At 37.3% G+C, this 19,402-nt stretch overlaps 1 pseudogene; it reads right to left on the minus strand.

Annotated features, from left to right (window-relative positions):
• Positions 1–9,627: 9,627 nt before the first annotated feature.
• Positions 9,628–10,566, minus strand: Gm13761 (predicted gene 13761; annotated as a pseudogene).

A 19,402-nucleotide genomic window follows, 5' to 3' on the forward strand; every position in this document is an offset into this window, starting at 1 on the left:
CATGCATTAGTCCAAGATGAATAATCTTCAGTGACTAATAAGAATACTGCCTTCTCTGGCAATAAGAGCGGTGACAAATTATTCATTAAAAGATATGGCTGCACTATGAATTTGTTTACAGCTACAAAGCATCTTGAAAATCATCTATTCTGTGTTAAAGAAAAATTTGTCTTTTGTGTGTTCAAGATCTTGAAAATTAACTTTTAATTCATCATTTTGAAATGTGACCAGAACTTTAAAAAAAATTCAGACTGTTTTCATGAAAGCTAAATGAAATTATTGAGACTACAATCTACTATAAGCTATTCAGGACTCACTCCTAATCAAAACTATGTGCCAAAGATTATTAATTCTACTTTATTTGTTAAAAATTTATAATGAATTTGTTAGGATAAAACAAACAGTAGATGATTAATCTGGGATCTTAAGAGATTCAGGTGCCAATACCCAGGAGGTCTCCACAGAGCCAACTGGGTAAAGACTAAGACTGTTTTTCTCAGTAAAATTTTTACAGGAGCATTGTTTTTGTGTGTGAAGATTAAATAATGTTGTTTCTTTATTCATATGGGAAAGACATCTTGATAAAGGCAACAGACTGTGTGGTGAAGAATCAAATGTCAGGAATCAATCAGCAAGACATCAAAGCTAGTGGCAGTACATATCTGAAGAAAAAGTCTACTCATTGAAGACAAATTAGGCTCTTGAGACTTAGCCTTTTATTAATACAATAGGACTTTTTCAGAAAATGTAGTTTTTCAACATATATGATAAGGAATATATATGAATTAATTATGAAACATGTTCATAAACAGCCTACCTGCCCTTCTCCAACTATGCAGAAGGACAAAAGAAAATGTCAAATGTCACTCATGGTACTTGTCTCATGTGTTTCATTTGCACAAACAGATTTAATAGTAACAAGGTTCTTATGGCATCCATATAATTATAAATTATGAAAAATTATACAAAGAAATGTTAAGGGCTAAGACCAAGCAACCCTAAACAATGGCATTCGCCAGATAATTTAATTTCAGATATAACTTTTGATTTTTATAGCCAAAACTGATAAAGGCTATGCATCATATCTATTCACAAGGTAAAATACTTGATTTTGTAGCTGCCACACATAATGGCTTCAATGTATAGTACTTTCGAATGTTCTTAATATAGACTATAAAGACCATCTTCTGAAGTAAAAAAAAAAAAAAAGTCTTGACTGAGAGGTTCCAAGATAAAGTACAGTGTTAACTTTAAGTAATTTTATTAGCATCATCTTTTACATTCTACTTAAGGTGCACATTCGTTTCAACCAAAGTGGCATTGTCATTTTTCTAATAAAACAAGTTCCACAAAACATAGAAAATGAAGATCACAGTGAATTTACATAGTTGCTATCATGAGGGTTATGATTTTATATCATGTAGGAGATAATAAACACAAGGTATTGAATTAAATTTTAGTAAGAATTGGATTTTGCTACATAAAAAGAACAATAGTTTAAAATTAATTTAAACATAATTATTTTGTATTTTTTCTCTATCTTGATAAATGAATACATGATAAAGCCATGTGGCCATATCAAGTGAATCAATGCTAGTGAAACTTTGAACCCTTCCATTTTATCTTATTTTCATAAATCTAAAATTAGACTAAACGAAAAGTAAGCTAGATATTTAGAAATTGTTCAGTTTCTGCCATTTGAGCCTAGGGAGCATGCCAGAGTAGGAAAGAATCACAATACATAGTTTATATGTATAAAGTTCTCAAAGGATAAATAAAAATGTATTTTGAAAATAGATAATAAAGCAGCTTGATATTAAAATAGCTAGAATTATTCATCTTAAGATCTCTGGTACATAAAGAAACAAGCTGATAGGGATTTTGTTTGATTATTATAATGGGGTTTACATAGTCCTAAACAGCCCAGGATGTACCAAACTCACCAGGTAGCCTTGAATGAATGTGAACTCCTGATCCCTGTCTCTCTGCCTCCAAAGTACTGGGATTATAAAATGTGCCACCACACTCAATCCACTTCATAGATTTTATTATTGTATGCTATAAACTATAAAAAAAGGAACTCATGAATACTGACATCCACATTATTCTAAGCAATGCTGTATCTGAAAGAGACAAAGAAAGCAGAACCAGTTCAGTGAAAGGAATCTTTTTACAGTCACATTTTAAAAAGTATTATTGCTTCATTCATGTAATTTAAAAAAAATAAATATTAGAAACCAATTGCAGAATCGTAAACATGTTTATATCTTTGAAATAGTACTCCAGCTCCCAAATTCTATTTCAAAAATAAAATTAGATGAAGAAATTTTACAATAGGATGCATTCTAGTGTCAAACTACTGAAAGAGGAGGAAATAGTTGTGATATATAAACAAGACCACTTAGAATTACTAGCAAAAGATTCTATAAATACAACACTAGTAATATGTATATGTCAGAAATGAAGCTTTTAACTAGTAACTCAGAAGGGCACAGGAAATTAAGTATTCATTTATAGACACTTAAAATGTCCTTATCTAGACACTTTAAATATATGCTGTAAACTAGAAAGGAGCATAAGATTTACAAACTTTATTTGAAATAACTAAGCTGTCATTATCAAAGTATTTAAATTTTAAAATCAAGATCAAACCCCCAAAAAATCACTTAGAGGACAAAATTAAGTAGACACAAATCAGAAGTCTCTTATTCTGTAACACAAGTGACTTTGAACACAATGTCCTTCCTTGTGCCATATGTTAGTGTTAAATTGTGGATATATCATATACAGTTTTAATATTCATTTTCAATATTATATACAGATTAACAGCACATCAGTCTTTTATAACTCTACATCAGTACCTTATACGTCTAACCATAAGTTGGTTGTATATAAAACCTGAATATAGCCATGCTCTGTTTTCTGAGGAGTTTCCCGATGAACAAATACTGTATATAGTGCTTCCTTCCACTTTTAATAGAGAAGAGTAGGTTGGCCAGAGTAGAAAAATGTCATGAGTGCTTCTCTCAATTTTCTTCATCACATCATGTTTTTAACCATAAAAGCAAAACAGAAAAGTTCCATTTTAATAGCGAATGCAATTTAATGTGGGTTTCTCCAGAGGTGACCCACTTTTGAGACCTATTCTTTGCTCCCAGAGGGCTTTAGCCCCAGGAGTATCCAAGACATAATTTCATGTACTTTTTCACTTGATTAAGTGTTATAACACATCCATTCTCATCCAAAGTCAAGTTTAAAATATTGGGGTGGAAATGTTTCTATTTGATGGTTTTAAATGTGGTATCACTCTCAGGAATAAAACACATGATGGACTGCAGTATCTCCATGTAGATTTTGAGTATAATGCTTATGTAGTATCCAAAATAAAAGCTGATTTTGTCGTGAGAACTTTACTAATCATTATAGAAGAATAATTTGAATGGTTTTAGAAAATACTAACAAGTACTGTATTCATTAATAGATGTATTAATTTCCTGAGAATATTTTATTTACTTTTTGACAAATTTACACATATACAATGTATTATGATCCATACTGACCACCCATTACATTCCCTTGCCCACCTCCCAATCCTGATGCCCTCCCCCCCTTCTTCTCAACTGCATCTATATCTTTTGTTTCTGGCACTGGCTGTAAGGGTGATTGAATGAACATGGGCAGGGAAATAATTACTGGAGTTTGTTCAGCTGCACTGTAGCTACATACCTACAGAAAATGATGCTCCGCCTCAAACAATCTTTAATTGTTAATAACTGCTCAATGGGAGGAAAGAATTCATGAAAACTCATTGTACCCATGATACAATGTTACAGGATTGGTTCTTGTGCTGGTATTGTGCAGATATCAATATGTACTTATTTGTGATTCTAATTTCACTATTATACCCAGAACATATAATTTCAATGAATCTTCTCACTTTCAATTTCTTCCTTTCTTACCCTTTAAAATCATTTCTAAATGTTGCAGGTGTGTTGGGGGCAAACTATGGCTGTGCCACTTAGGTCTGAGCTTTGAACAGCTATTTATTATGAAAAAAGTATGTGCCTATGCACTAAATGACCATTCATATTGAGAACCAATTGGTTATCCCTAGAGAAGAAAATCTCTCCCATTCTCAGTATTTCTTAGTTGGCTACAATTCTTTCAGATGAAGGAAAGGGAAAGTGGAAATAATATAAATAATTTTATCATCTCAAAGTATAAAAATAGTTTCATAAAGAGAAGCTTCATGCCGGGTGTGGTGGCACACGCCTCTAATCCCAGCACTCAGGAGGCAGAGGCAGCCAGATTTCTGAGTGCGAGGCCAGCCTGGTCTACAAAGTGAGCTCCAGGACAGCCAGGGCTATACAGAGAAACCCTGTCTCGAAAAACCAAAAATAAATAAATAAATAAATAAATAAATAAATAAATATAAATATAAATAAATAAATAAATAAATAAATAAGAAGCTGCAATGTTATAGACTAAGAAGTATACTACTTTACTCATATAAACATGAATATTTAGAAATGTCTGGCACAACATCTACTTAGCAAAACAACAGTAATATGTTCTCCCCTAGGATCTGTGACCTCCTTTTTCATAGGCTTTTGACCATCAAGTTATGTGTTCCCTCCTATTGATCATACTTCAAGTTTAGTTTGAAATGATTATACCCAAAACAATAATAACCCTTCTGCACCAGTGAACGTATTTTACCTAATTGATTAATATTCCAGCATGTTGTGCTGTTGGCTTGCTACAAAAAAAAAAAAAAGAAAGAAATTTCTTCACCAACTTACTGTACAGAATCATGTAGAACTATGAACACTAGTCATTACTGAAAAATATAGTAAGCAGTTCGTTATGTTTCTTTTTACTTTATGTACATTGGTGTTTTGCCTAAATATGTGTCTCTGTGAGTGTGTCAGGTCCCCTGGAATAAAAGGGTAAAGACAGTTGTGAGATGCCATATGGATGCTGGGAACTGAACTTGGGTCCTCTGGAAGAGCATCTAGTGCTCTTAACTGCTGAACTATCTTTCCATAAGTGCTAACAAATATAAAAACAAGTTACAGATGTCCTATATGTATTTGCACAAGTAGATGTTCCATTATAAAAGGAAATGATTAGTTTATAGCAAAGAATGACAGTTAGGAAATGATTAGTTTATAGCAAAGAATGACAGTTCAAAGCCATGGCAAAAGTCGAGTAGATTCTACATTGTTCAGCTCCAAGTACTCTGACTTCTTGAACTTCTAATATAGACCTGAGATCTAAAGTGGCTACTTAGCCCCATCACTCTAGCACTGCTATTTTATAATACAAGCAACCTTTCTTATGACCTGGCTCCATTCCTTACATAGAAACTTCATATGTTGTGTTGCACTACCTGCCATCTTCAGCAGCCTAATGTCACCACTGCCACCAAGGCTTGATAAGCTCAGACACTTCTTGTATGAGCCTCAGTCCTTTTACTCACACCATGCTTTAGCATCTCTTAGATACCATAGAACAAGACTTCACAGTCCCCAAGTTTTAATGTCTACAAAACTACCCAGATGTGCAAGTTGCTAAAATCAAAGCCGTGTATCCTCTGTTCTCATAATGGAGAAGAAAGATGTGGGTTTAACTAGTGGAGCCAACTTTGAATCCAATTAGAGTGGTTGGCTATGCCTACGGCACTGATGACACTATTGCATCAATGACAGCTTCAAACCTTTTCCATGTCAGTGCTCAGTGCTACAAACTTATCATTCGTTTTCATTGTCTCTCGTTTGGCTGTGGTTTTATTTTCATTCAATTCTAGGTCTTGACAATGTTTTCAGAGTAATTATATTGTAAAATTAAATAATGTTTTAAAAAAAGAAAACAGAGAAAATTATCAAAGAGGACATTCTTTGATGAATGTACTAATGAACCATAGTTGTCACTTTTTTTCTAAGCTGAACTAGCAATTTTTATATGTCCAACTTTTCTCCTCAAATAGTAGAAAAAGTAAAAAAGGAAAGAAGGAAGGAAGGAAGGAAGGAAGGAAGGAAGGAAGGAAGGAAGGAAGGAAGGAAGAAAGACAGACAGACAGACAGACAGGAAGGAAGGAAGGAAGGAAGGAAGGAAGGAAGGAAGGAAGGAAGGAAGGAAGGAAGACAGACAGACAGACAGACAGGAAGGAAGGAAGGAAGGAAGGAAGGAAGGAAGGAAGGAAGGAAGGAAGGAAGAAAGAAAGAAAGGTTGAGAATTTAGAAAATAAAAAAAGTATTCATCTGTCTTTGGATCATTCTTGTGTAGAAGTGTGAACTCTATAAAGGTATTTGAAGCTGTTTACAAGACTCTAGAATTTGTAACTGATAATATTTGCATTTATGAAATCTCAGCCTGAATTTTTGGTCTAATGCAATAATTGTCACAATAAAACAATAAATATCACTTTCAAATTTTATATTTTTAGCCACAGTAAATTATAAAGTATTTTGTTTAATATTTGAATACTAAATATGTATAAAATTCATTTCCAATTTTTTCATATAAAATGAACATTTTGAAACTGAGGAAAGACATTTAATTTTTATACATACCACAAAGAACAATTGAAAGCAAGCCTTTCTAAGCATTCTATAAGAGGTAAATGGATGTCTACTTGTGTTGTCACATGCTTATATTGTTAACGCAGAAAAGGGCAAAGACAATGGTGACTTCAAAATTAACACTACACTCCAAGTTACTTTATCTTAAATCAACAAAGATAACAAACAATAAAAATCAAATTGGCATGTCTGAAGCCAGATACAATCAAAGCTATGGTGAGTCCACTTTTGTATGTTGTGGGATTGCTAGGTGATAGGAGCAGAATCAGACATTTTATAGTAAGTCACTGACATCTTGAAAGAGATGGGCTCTTACTTATAATAAGTTAAAAGTCTATTGTTATGGGATGGGATATACCTTATGAAAATATAGGTGTCCTTCTTCGTTGGGATAATCTCACTCTTGTGAACTGCGTAAAAGTTTTGCCTGTCAATAAATAGCTGAATGGCCTATAGCAAGGCAGGAGAGAAAAGGCAGAACTTCAGAGAAGAGATAGGAATTCTCAGAAGAAGTCAGGCCCATCAAGGTGCAAAGGAAGTCAGACATTGAAACTGAGGAGAGATAATCAGCCACATGGCAGACATAGAATAGTATGAACACATTAACTGAGTTATGAGTTACCTGGTGAACAACCCTCAGCTTTAGTTCATAAATAAGCCTCCATGTCACTATTTGGAAACATAGGATGCTACTTGCAATTGCTTGAGTGCCTAACTCTTTCCCAGAGTTCCTAACTCTGCATGTCCTGCCTACTCTCTCCTGTTTCACTATGGGTCTTTCAGATGCTCTCACATAGTACAGAATACATTATCCTTGCACTTCTTAGCCTCACTTATCAACTTGATACGTTCAGTCTTTAGATGAAAGATCTCAAATGAAGGCTGCCCTGAATATTGGCCTTTATTTATTTTGGTGGAGTATCTTGAGGGAGAAAAGCCCTTGTTCACTGTGGGCAGAGCTGTTCATATGCAGATAATTCTGTTTTTAGTTGTTTCTTTTGTTGTTTGTTTGTTTGTTTATTTGTTTCTTAAGAAGCTAACTGAGCACAAACCAGAAAATCAAACAAATGGCAAGCAAGCAATCTCGTCCTGTCCTGTCCTTTCACAATAATAGTTTACACACTAGAAGCTTAATCCAAATAAAGTCTCCTCCCTAAGTTACGATGATTTCATGATTTTATTACAGCAGCATAATGAAACTAGAACTTGAATAAATTTTCTTATATTGTTCTGAGTTTCTTTGGTTCTAAAATGATAACCCATATGTTACAAGTTGATGCATTGATTTTTATGCCTTCAGGTTTTACAATTTTCCAAATGAAAATTTCTAAATCTCAAATGTTGTTTTCACAGCCTTTAGGGAGGAGAAATGTGAGAAGTGGGTGTGGCAGCAGTCCCAAGAAGGCGCCAGGGACTGCAGCTAAGTCTTATGACTTGCACCTGACTTCCTCATATACCTGAAAATAAGCCACGACCATCATGAGAGCTGCACAGGTGCACCATGATGCTGGCAGTTTAAACACGTCCATATTTGGTGGAGACATGCCCCTGCCGCCCTGATTGGCTGAAGCTGCATGCCTGGTGAGGTGAAGTGGCCTGCTGTGAGTGGATGGGGACTGAGAGTATATAAGAGTGAGAGGCCCAGGGTTCGGGGGAGAAAGATGAAGAGAGAAAAAGTTGAGAGATAAAGTAAAGAGGGAGAAAGAGAGATAAAGTTGAAGCTAGAGAGATGAAGACTGAAGTTTGCTGAATAAACTGCTGTTAGAAGGACTGGTGGTCGTGTTGTTCTTTCTGGTCTAGAGCGGATGGACGTGATAGAGAAACACTTTCAAAGTTCCCCCTTATTAGCATTCCTTCTAGACTCTTCTCATCAGTTACCTGGCAACAGCCAAGTAGGCCTGGCTTGCTAGAAGAGGGGCTGTTTGGCCCCTCCTTTCTCTCTCTGCCCCTTCTGTCTCTGACTCTCTTCTCTTCCTGACCTCATTCTCCCTCTCTCCTCTTCCTCCTTTTTTTTTCACAACACCCTTGGCTGAATTGGAGTCTGAATAGTGAATTCAAGTTCACCATGCAACTGCATATTAAAACACATCATTGCATATTTATTAAAGACCGAGTTAATGCTTTCATCACAAATATGATCATACTTCTCATTTTTGCATCTTTAATCAATTTTTACTATTAAAGTATATCTGTTTCCACTTTCTTTATATCTTGGATCTCAATATTTGTTTCATTCATTATTCATTTTATGTATGCATTTGATATATGCCTGTATTTGTATGTGTATGATCATGTGTGTGACCTGAAAGGTAAGACATCAACATTAATTAGTGTGTTTCCTTCTATAGCTTTCCTCCTTATTCTTTGAGTTAGTTTGTTTTCCTAATCCTGAAGCCCAACAATTCAGGTAGACTTACTTAATAAATTCCCATATCTTCTCATAGAACTTGAATTTTCATGTCTCCATGTCCCAGCACTAGAGTTATAAGCATGCCCAGTAAATCCTGGCATTTTGCACAAATGTTAGGAATCAGAACTCAGATTGTCATACTTTGTAGCAAACACTTCAGCAACTGAGTCATCTCCCAGTTCCAAATGTTATTTTGTCATATATATTTATAAAACTATTTCGTGTTTCCACTTCCACAGCTTTTTACATCTACTGAAGTATGAATATGAAGAAAAAAGGAAATCATGGAAATTTAGATAAGAAACAGAGATGAAAGAAAATTTGGGAAATAAGAGAGATTGAGAGTATGTGAGGATGATTCATGACCCATACATGGTAAAAACAACAATATTTTAGGAGAAAGAACCATCAGATGATTTTGAGCAAAACATCGCTTTTGTTTCATTTATAATTTTAAGATTTTTTTCTGAACCATTTTATTCTTTTAATTAGGATATATCTCTCTACTGAGGTCTTTTAATATCAATATATACTATAATTCTAATTTTGGGGGGTTCAGCAAACTTCATTGATAGTATTCAAGAGAGTAGGGCTCCTTAGGCCCCTCCTGTTATTATGGGAATCTGGGATGGAAACTGTGAAGGAGATGTTCAGTGTTGGGGGCTGAGTTGGGACAGGTACTATTTAGCAAACAAGGGCCTCTCTATTGCTCTCAGTATCCTTGCTGAGGTAAGTGGTCCAGGGTTTCTTACTCCTTGGAGGCCATGTAGGCTAAGAGGTCCATCACCCTGTTGCTGTCATACCAGTTCATTGTCATACCAGGAACTGTCATACCTTTAGTGGGCCTTCAGGTGCCTGCTTTACCACTTTCTTGATGTCATCATACTTGGCAGGTTTCTTCAGATGCCATGTCAGATCCACTACAAATATATTGGGTGTAGGAACATGGAAGGCCATGCCAGTGAGCTTCCTGTTCTGCTCTGGGATAAACTTGCCCACTGCCTTGGCTATATCAATGGGTGCAAGGATGATGCTCTAGGCAACTCAGGGGTCATCCACAGTCTTCTGAGTGGCAGTGATGGCATGGATGTCATGAATCCTTCTACAATGCTAAAGTTGTCATAGTTGACCTAGGACAGGTGGGTAAGCAGTTAGTGGTGCAGGATGCATAGCTGACAATCTTGAATTGGTTGTCATATTTCTCATGGTTCACAAGTGTGGGGGCATCAGCAGAAGGGGCAGAGATGATGACCATTTCAGTAAACTCTACAACATATTCAGCACCAGCATCACTCCATTTGACTTTAGCGAGATCTTGCTCCTGGAATATGATGATGGACTTCCCATTGATGACAAGCTTCCCATTCTCAGCCTTGACCATGCCATTGAACTTGCCATGGGTAGAGTCATCCTGGAACATGTAGACCATATTGTTGAGGTCAAGGAAGTGGTCATTGACAGCAACAATCTCCACTTTGCCAGATGCAGAGCAGAAGGCAACCCTGATAACCAGGTGCTCAATATGGCTAAATCAGTTCACCCTGACCTTCACCATTGTGTCTACAGGATGAGTCTGGCACTGCATGAGATGCATCTGTTTCTGGAACAGGGAGGAACAAACACTATAATTCTAATTTCTAAGGCTACCAATTTGTTTCCAAAAATACTATAAACATGTCTGGGTGTAGTGGCACATGCTTTAACCTAAACACCCAAGCGGCAGATAAAGGTGCATATTTCTGATTTCATGGCCAGACAGAATTTCTGGAGCTAAGTTGGTTAAAGTTTCAATTGTTATGTTGAAACACTATAACCAAAAAGCAAGTTAAAGAAGAAAGAGTTTATTTGGCTTATACTTCTACATTATATATAAACTATTGTTGAAGGAAGCCTGTACAGAAACTGAAATAGGGTATGGATCTAGAGGTAGAAGCTGATGCAGATTCCATGGAGGGGCTGTGCTTACTGGCTTGCTACCCATGATTTGCTCAACCTGCTTTCTTTCCTTTTTTTTTTATTACGTATTTTCTTCAATTACATTTCCAATGTTATCCCAAAAGTCCCCCACATCCTCCCCCCCCCCACTCCCCTACCCACCCATTCCCATTTTTTGGCCCTGGCGTTCCCCAGTACTGGGGCATATAAAGTTTGCCTAAATGGGCCTCTCTTTCCAGTGATGGCCGACTAGGCGATCTTTTGATACATATGCAGCTAGAGTCAAGAGCTCCGGGGTACTGGTTAGGTCATAATGTTGTTCCACCGATAGGGTTGCAGATCTCTTTAGCTCCTTGGGTACTTTCTCTAGCGCCTCCATTGGGGGCCCTGTGATCCATCCATTAGCTGACTGTGAGCATCCACTTCTGTGTTTGCTAGGCCCCGGCATAGTCTCAAGGGACAGCTATATCATGGTCCTTGCAACAAAGGCTTGCTAGTGTATGCAATGGTGTCATCGTTTGAAGGCTAATTATGGGATGGATCCCTGGATATGGCAGTCTCTAGATGGTCCATCCTTTCGTCTCAGCTCCAATCTTTGTCTCTGTAACTCTTTCCATGGGTGATTGTTTCCAATTCTAAGAAGGAGCAAAGTGTCCACACTTTGGTCTTCGTTCTTCTTCAGTTTAATATGTTTTGCATATTGTACCTTATATCTTGCTATAATAAGTTTCTGGGTTAATATCCATTTATCAGTGAGTACATTTCATTTGAGTTCTTTTGTGATTGGGTTACCTCACTCAGGATGATGCCCTCCAGGTCCAACCATTTGCCTAGGAATTTCGTGAATTCATTCTTTTTAATAGCTGAGTAGTACTCCATTGTGTAAATGTACCACGTTTTTTGTATCCATTCCTCTGTTGAGGGGCATCTGGGTTCTTTCCAGCTTCTGGCTATTATAAATAAGGCTGCTATGAACATAGTGGAGCATGTGTCCTTCTTACCAGTTGGGACATCTTCTGGATATATGCCCAGGAGAGGTATTGCTAGATCCTCCGGTAGTACTATGTCCAATTTTCTGAGGAACCACCAGACTGATTTCCAGAGTGGTTGTACAAGCTTGCAATCCCACCAACAATGGAGGAGTGTTCCTCTTTCTCCACATCCTTGCCAACATCTGCTGTCACCTGAATTTTTGATCTTAGCCATTCTGACTGGTGTGAGATGGAATCTCAGGGTTATTTTGATTTGCATTTCTCTTATGATTAAGGATGTTGAACATTTTTTTTCAGGTGTTTCTCAGCCTTTTGGTATTCCTCGGGTGAGAATTCTTTGTTCAGCTCTGAACCCCATCTTTTAAGGGGGTTATTTGATTTTCTGGAGTCCACCCTCTTGAGTTCTTTATATATATTGGATATTAGTCCCCTATCTGATTTAAGATAGGTAAAGATCCTTTCCCAATCTGTTGGTGGTCTTTTTGTCTTATTGATGGTGTCTTTTGCCTTGGAGAAGCTTTGCAGTTTCATGAGGCCCCATTTGTCAATCCTAGATCTTACAGCACAAGCATTGCTGTTCTATTCAGGAATTTTTTCCCTGTGCCCATATCTTTGAGACTTTTCCCCACTTTCTCCTCTATAAGTTTCAGTGTCTCTGGTTTTATGTGAAGTTCCTTGATCCACTTAGATTTGACCACAGGACTTAGGATCCCATGGAGTATCCTGTGTGGGTCCTTGTGGGTGTCCGTAGACTCTCCCCCCCCCCCGGGCCAGGAACCCCAGTGCTGCAGTGGGCAGGCCGGAAGGGACTTGAGCCCCAAATCAGGTCAGGTTACCTACTTCCTTAATTAATGCAGTCTCAAGTACTGTGCGATTGGATTGGAGTAGGCGCTGTGTTCCACTCACCAGAGGACTTAGGATCCCATAGCGGATCCTGTGTGGGTCCTTGTGGGTGTTTGTAGACTCCCCCCGGGCCAGGGACCATGGTGCTGGTGCTGCAGTGGGCGGGTTGGAAGTCAAGACCAGCACACAGAGATAGCTCCACCCATTATGGGCTGGGCCCTCTCATATCAATCACTAATTTTTAAAATGTTTTACATAAGATTTATTTTTTGAGGCAATTTCTCAGTTGAGGTTTCTTCCTTTCAGGTTGTTGTATTTTATTTAAAAAGAGCCAGGAATATGCTTTGTAGAGCCAGGTAAGGTGGGGTGGTAGAAATGCCTCTGTGGGCCAATGCTAAAACATTACCCCCCCCCCCCCCCCGAGGTACCAGCCATATGACAGGTATTATATAGAATAGAGTTTAGTTAGGTGCAAGGGAAGGAGAGTTGAGAGAGGATTAGAGGCATGAAAAGACAGACAGAGAGAGGGGGGGGAGAGAGAGAGAGAGGAAGGAGGAGGAGGAGGAAGAAGAAAGGAGGAGGGAGAGGAGGGGAGGAAAGGAGGGGAGGGCAGGAGAGTGGAAGGGGAGGGAAGGAGGAGGGGAGAGAGGAGAGAGGAGAGAGGAGAGAGGAGAGAGGAGAGAGGAGAGAGGAGAGAGGAGAGAGGAGAGAGGAGAGAGGAGAGAGGAGAGAGGAGAGAGGAGAGAGGAGAGAGGAGAGAGGAGAGAGGAGAGAGGAGAGGAGAGGAGAGGAAAGAAAGAGGAAAGAGGAAAGAAAGAGGAAAGAGGAAAGAGGAAAGAGGAAAGAGGAAAGAGGAAAGAGGAAAGAGGAAAGAAAGAGGAAAGAGGAAAAAGAGGAAAGAGGAAAGAGGAAAGAGGAAAGAGGAAAGAAAGAGGAAAGGAGAGGCTGGCCAGGAACACATGGAGGGAGGGATGGGGGGAAGGAGAGAGAGGGAGAAAAGGGTAAGAGAGTCAGAGAGAGAGAGAGAGAGAGAGAGAGAGAGAGAGAGAGAGAGAGAGAGAAGGGGCAAAGAGAGTAAGAGAGAGGGGATGGGCCAAACAGCTCCTATTGCCAGGTAACTGTTGGACTGAACCTAGAAGGAATGTTAATGCAGGTGACTTTATTCTGTGTCAAGTTGACCTAAAAGTAGTGAAGACAGGTATATAACGAAGCTCTCTCTCTCTCTCTCTCTCTCTCTCTCTCTCTCTCTCTCTCTCTCTCTCTCTCTCTCTCACACACACACACACACACACACACAAAGTCTATTATTTTAGCCAAAATTAGTCAAGATGAAGTACCATGACCAATCCTAAAGAAATATGATCAATCCTAAACAAAACCAATAGAAAAAAAAAAGGTTGAAAACTAAAGCAAAAAAATGCTTTTAATTTTTATTAAAATGTTTCTCAACAACAGATTTTATCATATTCTTCTCTTCTTCAACTCCTCTCAGATCATACCCATCTTGCTACTCACCTAACTTCATTTTCTATCTCTCCTTCAAAAAATAAAGGCAAAAATTATAATCAAACAAACAAAAAAATGCTATAAGATACACACAAGAAAAGCAAAATGAAATGGACCTAAGAAATATATTTAAAATTTTTATCATCCTTAGCAATTTGAGAAAAGCAAAGCAAACCAAATTTTGATTTCATCTTATTCCATTCAGAATGGCAAAGATCAACAAAACAACTAAAAAGGAATGCTGTGTGGTTGGGATAACAATCACACTGTTGTTGTGACTGCAGACAGGTGCAACCAGTTTGTAAATCAGTTTGGGGAAATTCCTTGTTATAAGCTCAAAGGTCTCAGCGTCCTACTCTACAGGTACTAGCTCCACCATGTTCACTACTGCTTTATTCAGAATAAATAGGAAATAGACACAACCTAAAAGTCCAAATAGATAATGAAAATGTGGTACATATACACTATGGAATACTATTCAGCTAAAAAAGCAAAGCAAAACAAACAACAACAATAAAAACAAAATCAAGAGATTTTTAGGCAACTAGATAAACTACAAAAAGAGTCCCACAAAGACAAAAATAATTGGAGGCTTTAGCTTCACCTCTTCAGTTTTGAATATAATGCCAAAACACCTTCAGAAAAAAAGAAAGGGAGGAAGTAACCAATGGTATTGTGGTAGCAGAATAGCAGGATAAAAATGAACTAATGGGGAAATGGGCAATGGGGCTTCAAATTAGGGATGGAAGAGGAAATAAATACAGACTAAGAATGGAGAGGGTGAAATAAAAATAAGGGATTATGCCAGTAACTATTTATCTAAAACTAATATATGTAAGTCTGTGTGTGTGTGTGTGTGTGTTTGTCTATGTGTATATATGTCTATCTATCTATCTATCTATCTATCTATCTATCTATCTATCTATCTATCTATCTATCTAATCTATCTACCTATCTATCTACTTTAAATGAAAATGTCTTGCTTGAATTGACACTGCTCTAAGAGTCAAATATCACCTAACAAAAAATCCCAAAAGCAGGCATGAGAGATCTATTTTGAGTTATTAGACATAATTGTCCAAGATATTGCCAAATATATAGTATATTGCTGTTGTTCTGTTTGACCCCAGAGGTGGGAGGTAAGATACTGTTGCTGAAGATACTATGCCTTTCAGACATAGGGCTCAGAGGCACCCAAGCTGCAACTGACCTAAATGTCTCCTCTCTGAGGACAATCATTAATGGTACCAGAAGGAACATGCAAGCTTCAAAAAGAGAAATGCAATCAGTTGTCTTCCACATATAAAGCTATGGACCACAATGACCATAATGACACCATAAAACTAAGAGTCCAGTCACAGTACACATAACTTTGCAGTAACCTACACATTTCTAATTGAATTTAAGGCCTGTTCAACAAGAGATAAATCATGCCTGGTACCAGACACTTAACAAAACACCCATGGCTACTGAGTTTATTCATCTAGGAAGAAAACCTCCAACCCTACTTTATGAAAAGCCGCATAGCCTCTAACTACACTTTAAATATTTGTCATTGTATTCACACATAAGAGTATTCCTACTCCTAATGAAAGAAACTTAACTTTGCAACATATGAAGATCATTACAGAAAATCAAAACCAATTATAATGTACAATTGTGGAGATCAGTCCAAATTGATACTTCTACAAAACAATTTCCCATAAGTAACATCCGGGGAACAATGTAAAAGAGGGGACAGATTGGTAAGAACCAAAGGAATTAGGGAGTTTACTGAGGCTTTGAGTCCTAGTAATGTCAGAAAATACATCCATAAAAATCACATCAACATGACTGCTAAATGAGTTAAAAAAGGACACAAGAGATATGCCAAAGTGGATGGGGGAAAGACTATAGGGCCTCAATCCAACACAAGGAACCAGGCGATTAAGAAATACTGAGAGTAGGAAAAATGGTCTTCCCTATGAAGACCATATTTGAGCCACTGATCCCTGAAAACATACAAAGAATGACATCATGCATACTAAGAATGTTACATGTTCCATATTCCTAAATGGAATATGTACATATATACCTGTAACAACAGCAATGAAAATAGAGGCCATGAATTTGAAAGGCAGTGTGTAAGAGTATATTGGAATGTTTTGGATATAAAAGGGGAGGGAGAAAGGATGAAATTGTAATATCAAAAATAAAAGAAAAGATTAAAAGTAAGGAAACACTACCAAAACAAACAAATAAACAAAAGTCCATCAAACACTTGGCTTCCATTTTATGCTGACAAACTATTCTTAGGCATGAGTACTGCTTGGAGTATGCTGACATGATCAGTGATGTTCCACTGAAGAGAACTGCCTTTTTCCCCAGAAGGCACCAACTCCAAGCAGCTTCTTGGCTAAGAGTAGGACTCTGTATCCATGTCCTATTTAGAGTATAGAGTTTGCTTTTAATCTGTGTGTGTCACAGAATCTGATCATCAAAGTATAAGAGAATCTTATCCGCTTCTAATTTTTAAACTAGTAGAGTAAAATGGAAAAACAGCATCTAGTAGTTATTCCACAGCTAAAAACTGGAACTTCTTTTCTCATGACAGATTGGAGTCCATACCTGTACAACTAGAGTCAATATAATATAAAGTCATAATGCTTGTGATATAAAAGGCAACAAAATGTTTTTATTATTGTTTTGCTGTTTTTTTATTTAATTAGGTATTTTCTTCATTTACATTTCAAATGCTATCCCAAAAGTCTCCCTTACCCCCCCCCCCACTCTCCTACCCACCCACTCCCACTTCTTGGCCCTGGCGTTCCCCTGTACTGAGGCATATAAAGTTTGCAAGACCAAGGGGCCTCTCTTCCCAATGATGGCTGACTAGGCCATCTTCTGATACATATGCAGCTAGAGACACGACCTCTGTGGGTACTGGTTAGTTCATATTGTTATTCCACCTATAGGGTTACAGACCCCTTTAGCTCCTTGGGTACTTTCTCTAGCTCCTCTAATGAGGGCCCCGTGTTCCGTCCAATAGCTGACTGTTAGCATCCACTTCTGTGTTTGCTAGGCCCCAGCATAGCCTCATAAGAGACAGCTATATCAGGGTCCTTTCCACAGAATCTTGCTAGTGTATGCAATGGTGTCAGCATTTGGAGGCTGATTATGGGATGAATCCCCGGGCCTGGCAGTCTCTAGATGGTCCATCCTTTCGTCTCAGCTCCAAACTTTGTCTATGTAATTCCTTCCATGGGTGTTTTGTTCCCAATTCTAAGAAGGGGCAAAGTGTCCACACTTTGGTCTTCATTCTTCTTGAGTTTCATGTGTTTTGCAAATTGTGAACTCACATGATATGTACTCACTGATAAGTGGATATTAGCCCAGAAACTTAGAATACCCAAGATACAAGATGCGATTTGTTTTGCTGTTTTATTTTAACCACTGTATTCACAACTTCCAAAAGCAATTAATCCACTAATATCATATCTTTATCTCTTAAGCTAATTCATAGAAACAGGTAAGTTACTTAACCTAGAAGAACCCCTATGGATAAGGAAGAACTTTTAAAAAGATGTACCAGCTATGAGAAAGAAAGATGAGAAATGCAGGAATTGAGTGGGGAAGTACCCTAGCATATCCAAAATGTGTTACAAATTTGTTTTCATGAGATCCACACACATTGTTTACACTGTTTTCTAAACAATTTGTAATTCTTAGTACATACACTTTCCAGTGGAAATTAAGACAATCTCAGAGCCATTTTTATATATTGGCTCTGGAAAGTAAATTAAGGAGAAACCATAACAGTATTTGCATTTAGTACTGAATACATTTTAAGGTGGTTTCATTTGGACATGGTAGAACATTTGACTTACTTCTTGAATTTCTTTACAAATAAGAAATGTATTCCAGTTGGAGTTTTCCATGTGTGATAAAATTCAATTGGCTTCATAGAGTTTTTGGTTAAAAAAGGAAAGATATGTAACACTGAATTAACTTAGTGAAGATTTACAAGAAAATACTAGTATAAAAAACTAAATTACTGGGTAGTGTGGTACACTCTTAGTACTGAGAGGCAGGTCTCTGTGAATTCAGGACAGCCTGGATTACATTATGAGTTTTAGGACTTCTAAGGCTATGTAAAGAGCTTGTCTCAAATAATAAAATAAGAAAATAAAATAATAAAATATAAAGTGATCTAAAATATATACATTTACTTCATCATTCATATCTGTTGATAATTATTGAATGCAATCTTCCTGTAGATACACAAATTTAAAAATATAAAAATAGAAGAAGAATTAGTCTTTTACAAGAATGGACCTATGATACATTACCTAATCAAAGAAATCAGCCCCCCCCTCACACACACACAATGAACTCAACAATTTGTATTCATAAATATATTTACGATGTGTGTGTGTGTGTGTGTGTGTGTGTGTGTGTGTGTGTGTGTGTGTGTGTTTAACAATAGAACAAAAGAATAGCCATTGGTGAAAGGGTGAGAAACATGGAAGAAAGTGAATGGAGCAGAGAGGAATAAAATGATGTAAAGATATACTCATATACAATATATCCTCCCCCAAGCCCTCAAAAATTATAAGGGGAAGTGAATACTAAACTGATAAATTAAATTGAAATATATTACTCTTCTAAAATTGAAATTTACATGTGATTCCTCTTCCTCTGGATTCTCTTCTCTGTAAATAATGACAGGCATGCTATATGAACATTTCCTACCATATGAACATTTCCTACCATATGAACATTTCCTACCATATGACCATTTCAGGGAATAATCAATACTCTTCTCTGGCTTGTGCTTTCACATGGGTTTTCACCATGAACTCTGTCATACTGCTCATTCGGTTGGGGTAGTCACACGACGCCATGGGAATTCTGATTGTCTATTCCTTTTAGAAATTCAAGAACTGACTCAAATTATCTGTGAGGCATGAATAGACATATCTGTAAAATGTGTTCACATGAAACAGCAAAGTTTTGGGATTTTTGGGTTTTTCTTTTGTTTGTTTGTCTTTGTTATTTGTTTTTTTGGTTTTAGCTATTCACTTTATATCTCACTCACTGCCCTCTCCTGGCAAACCCCTCCTACTATCCATCCCTCCATCCCCCTCTCCTCC

This window comes from Mus musculus, chromosome 2, assembly GCF_000001635.26.
Source record: "Mus musculus strain C57BL/6J chromosome 2, GRCm38.p6 C57BL/6J".
Lineage (NCBI taxonomy): Eukaryota > Metazoa > Chordata > Mammalia > Rodentia > Muridae > Mus > Mus musculus.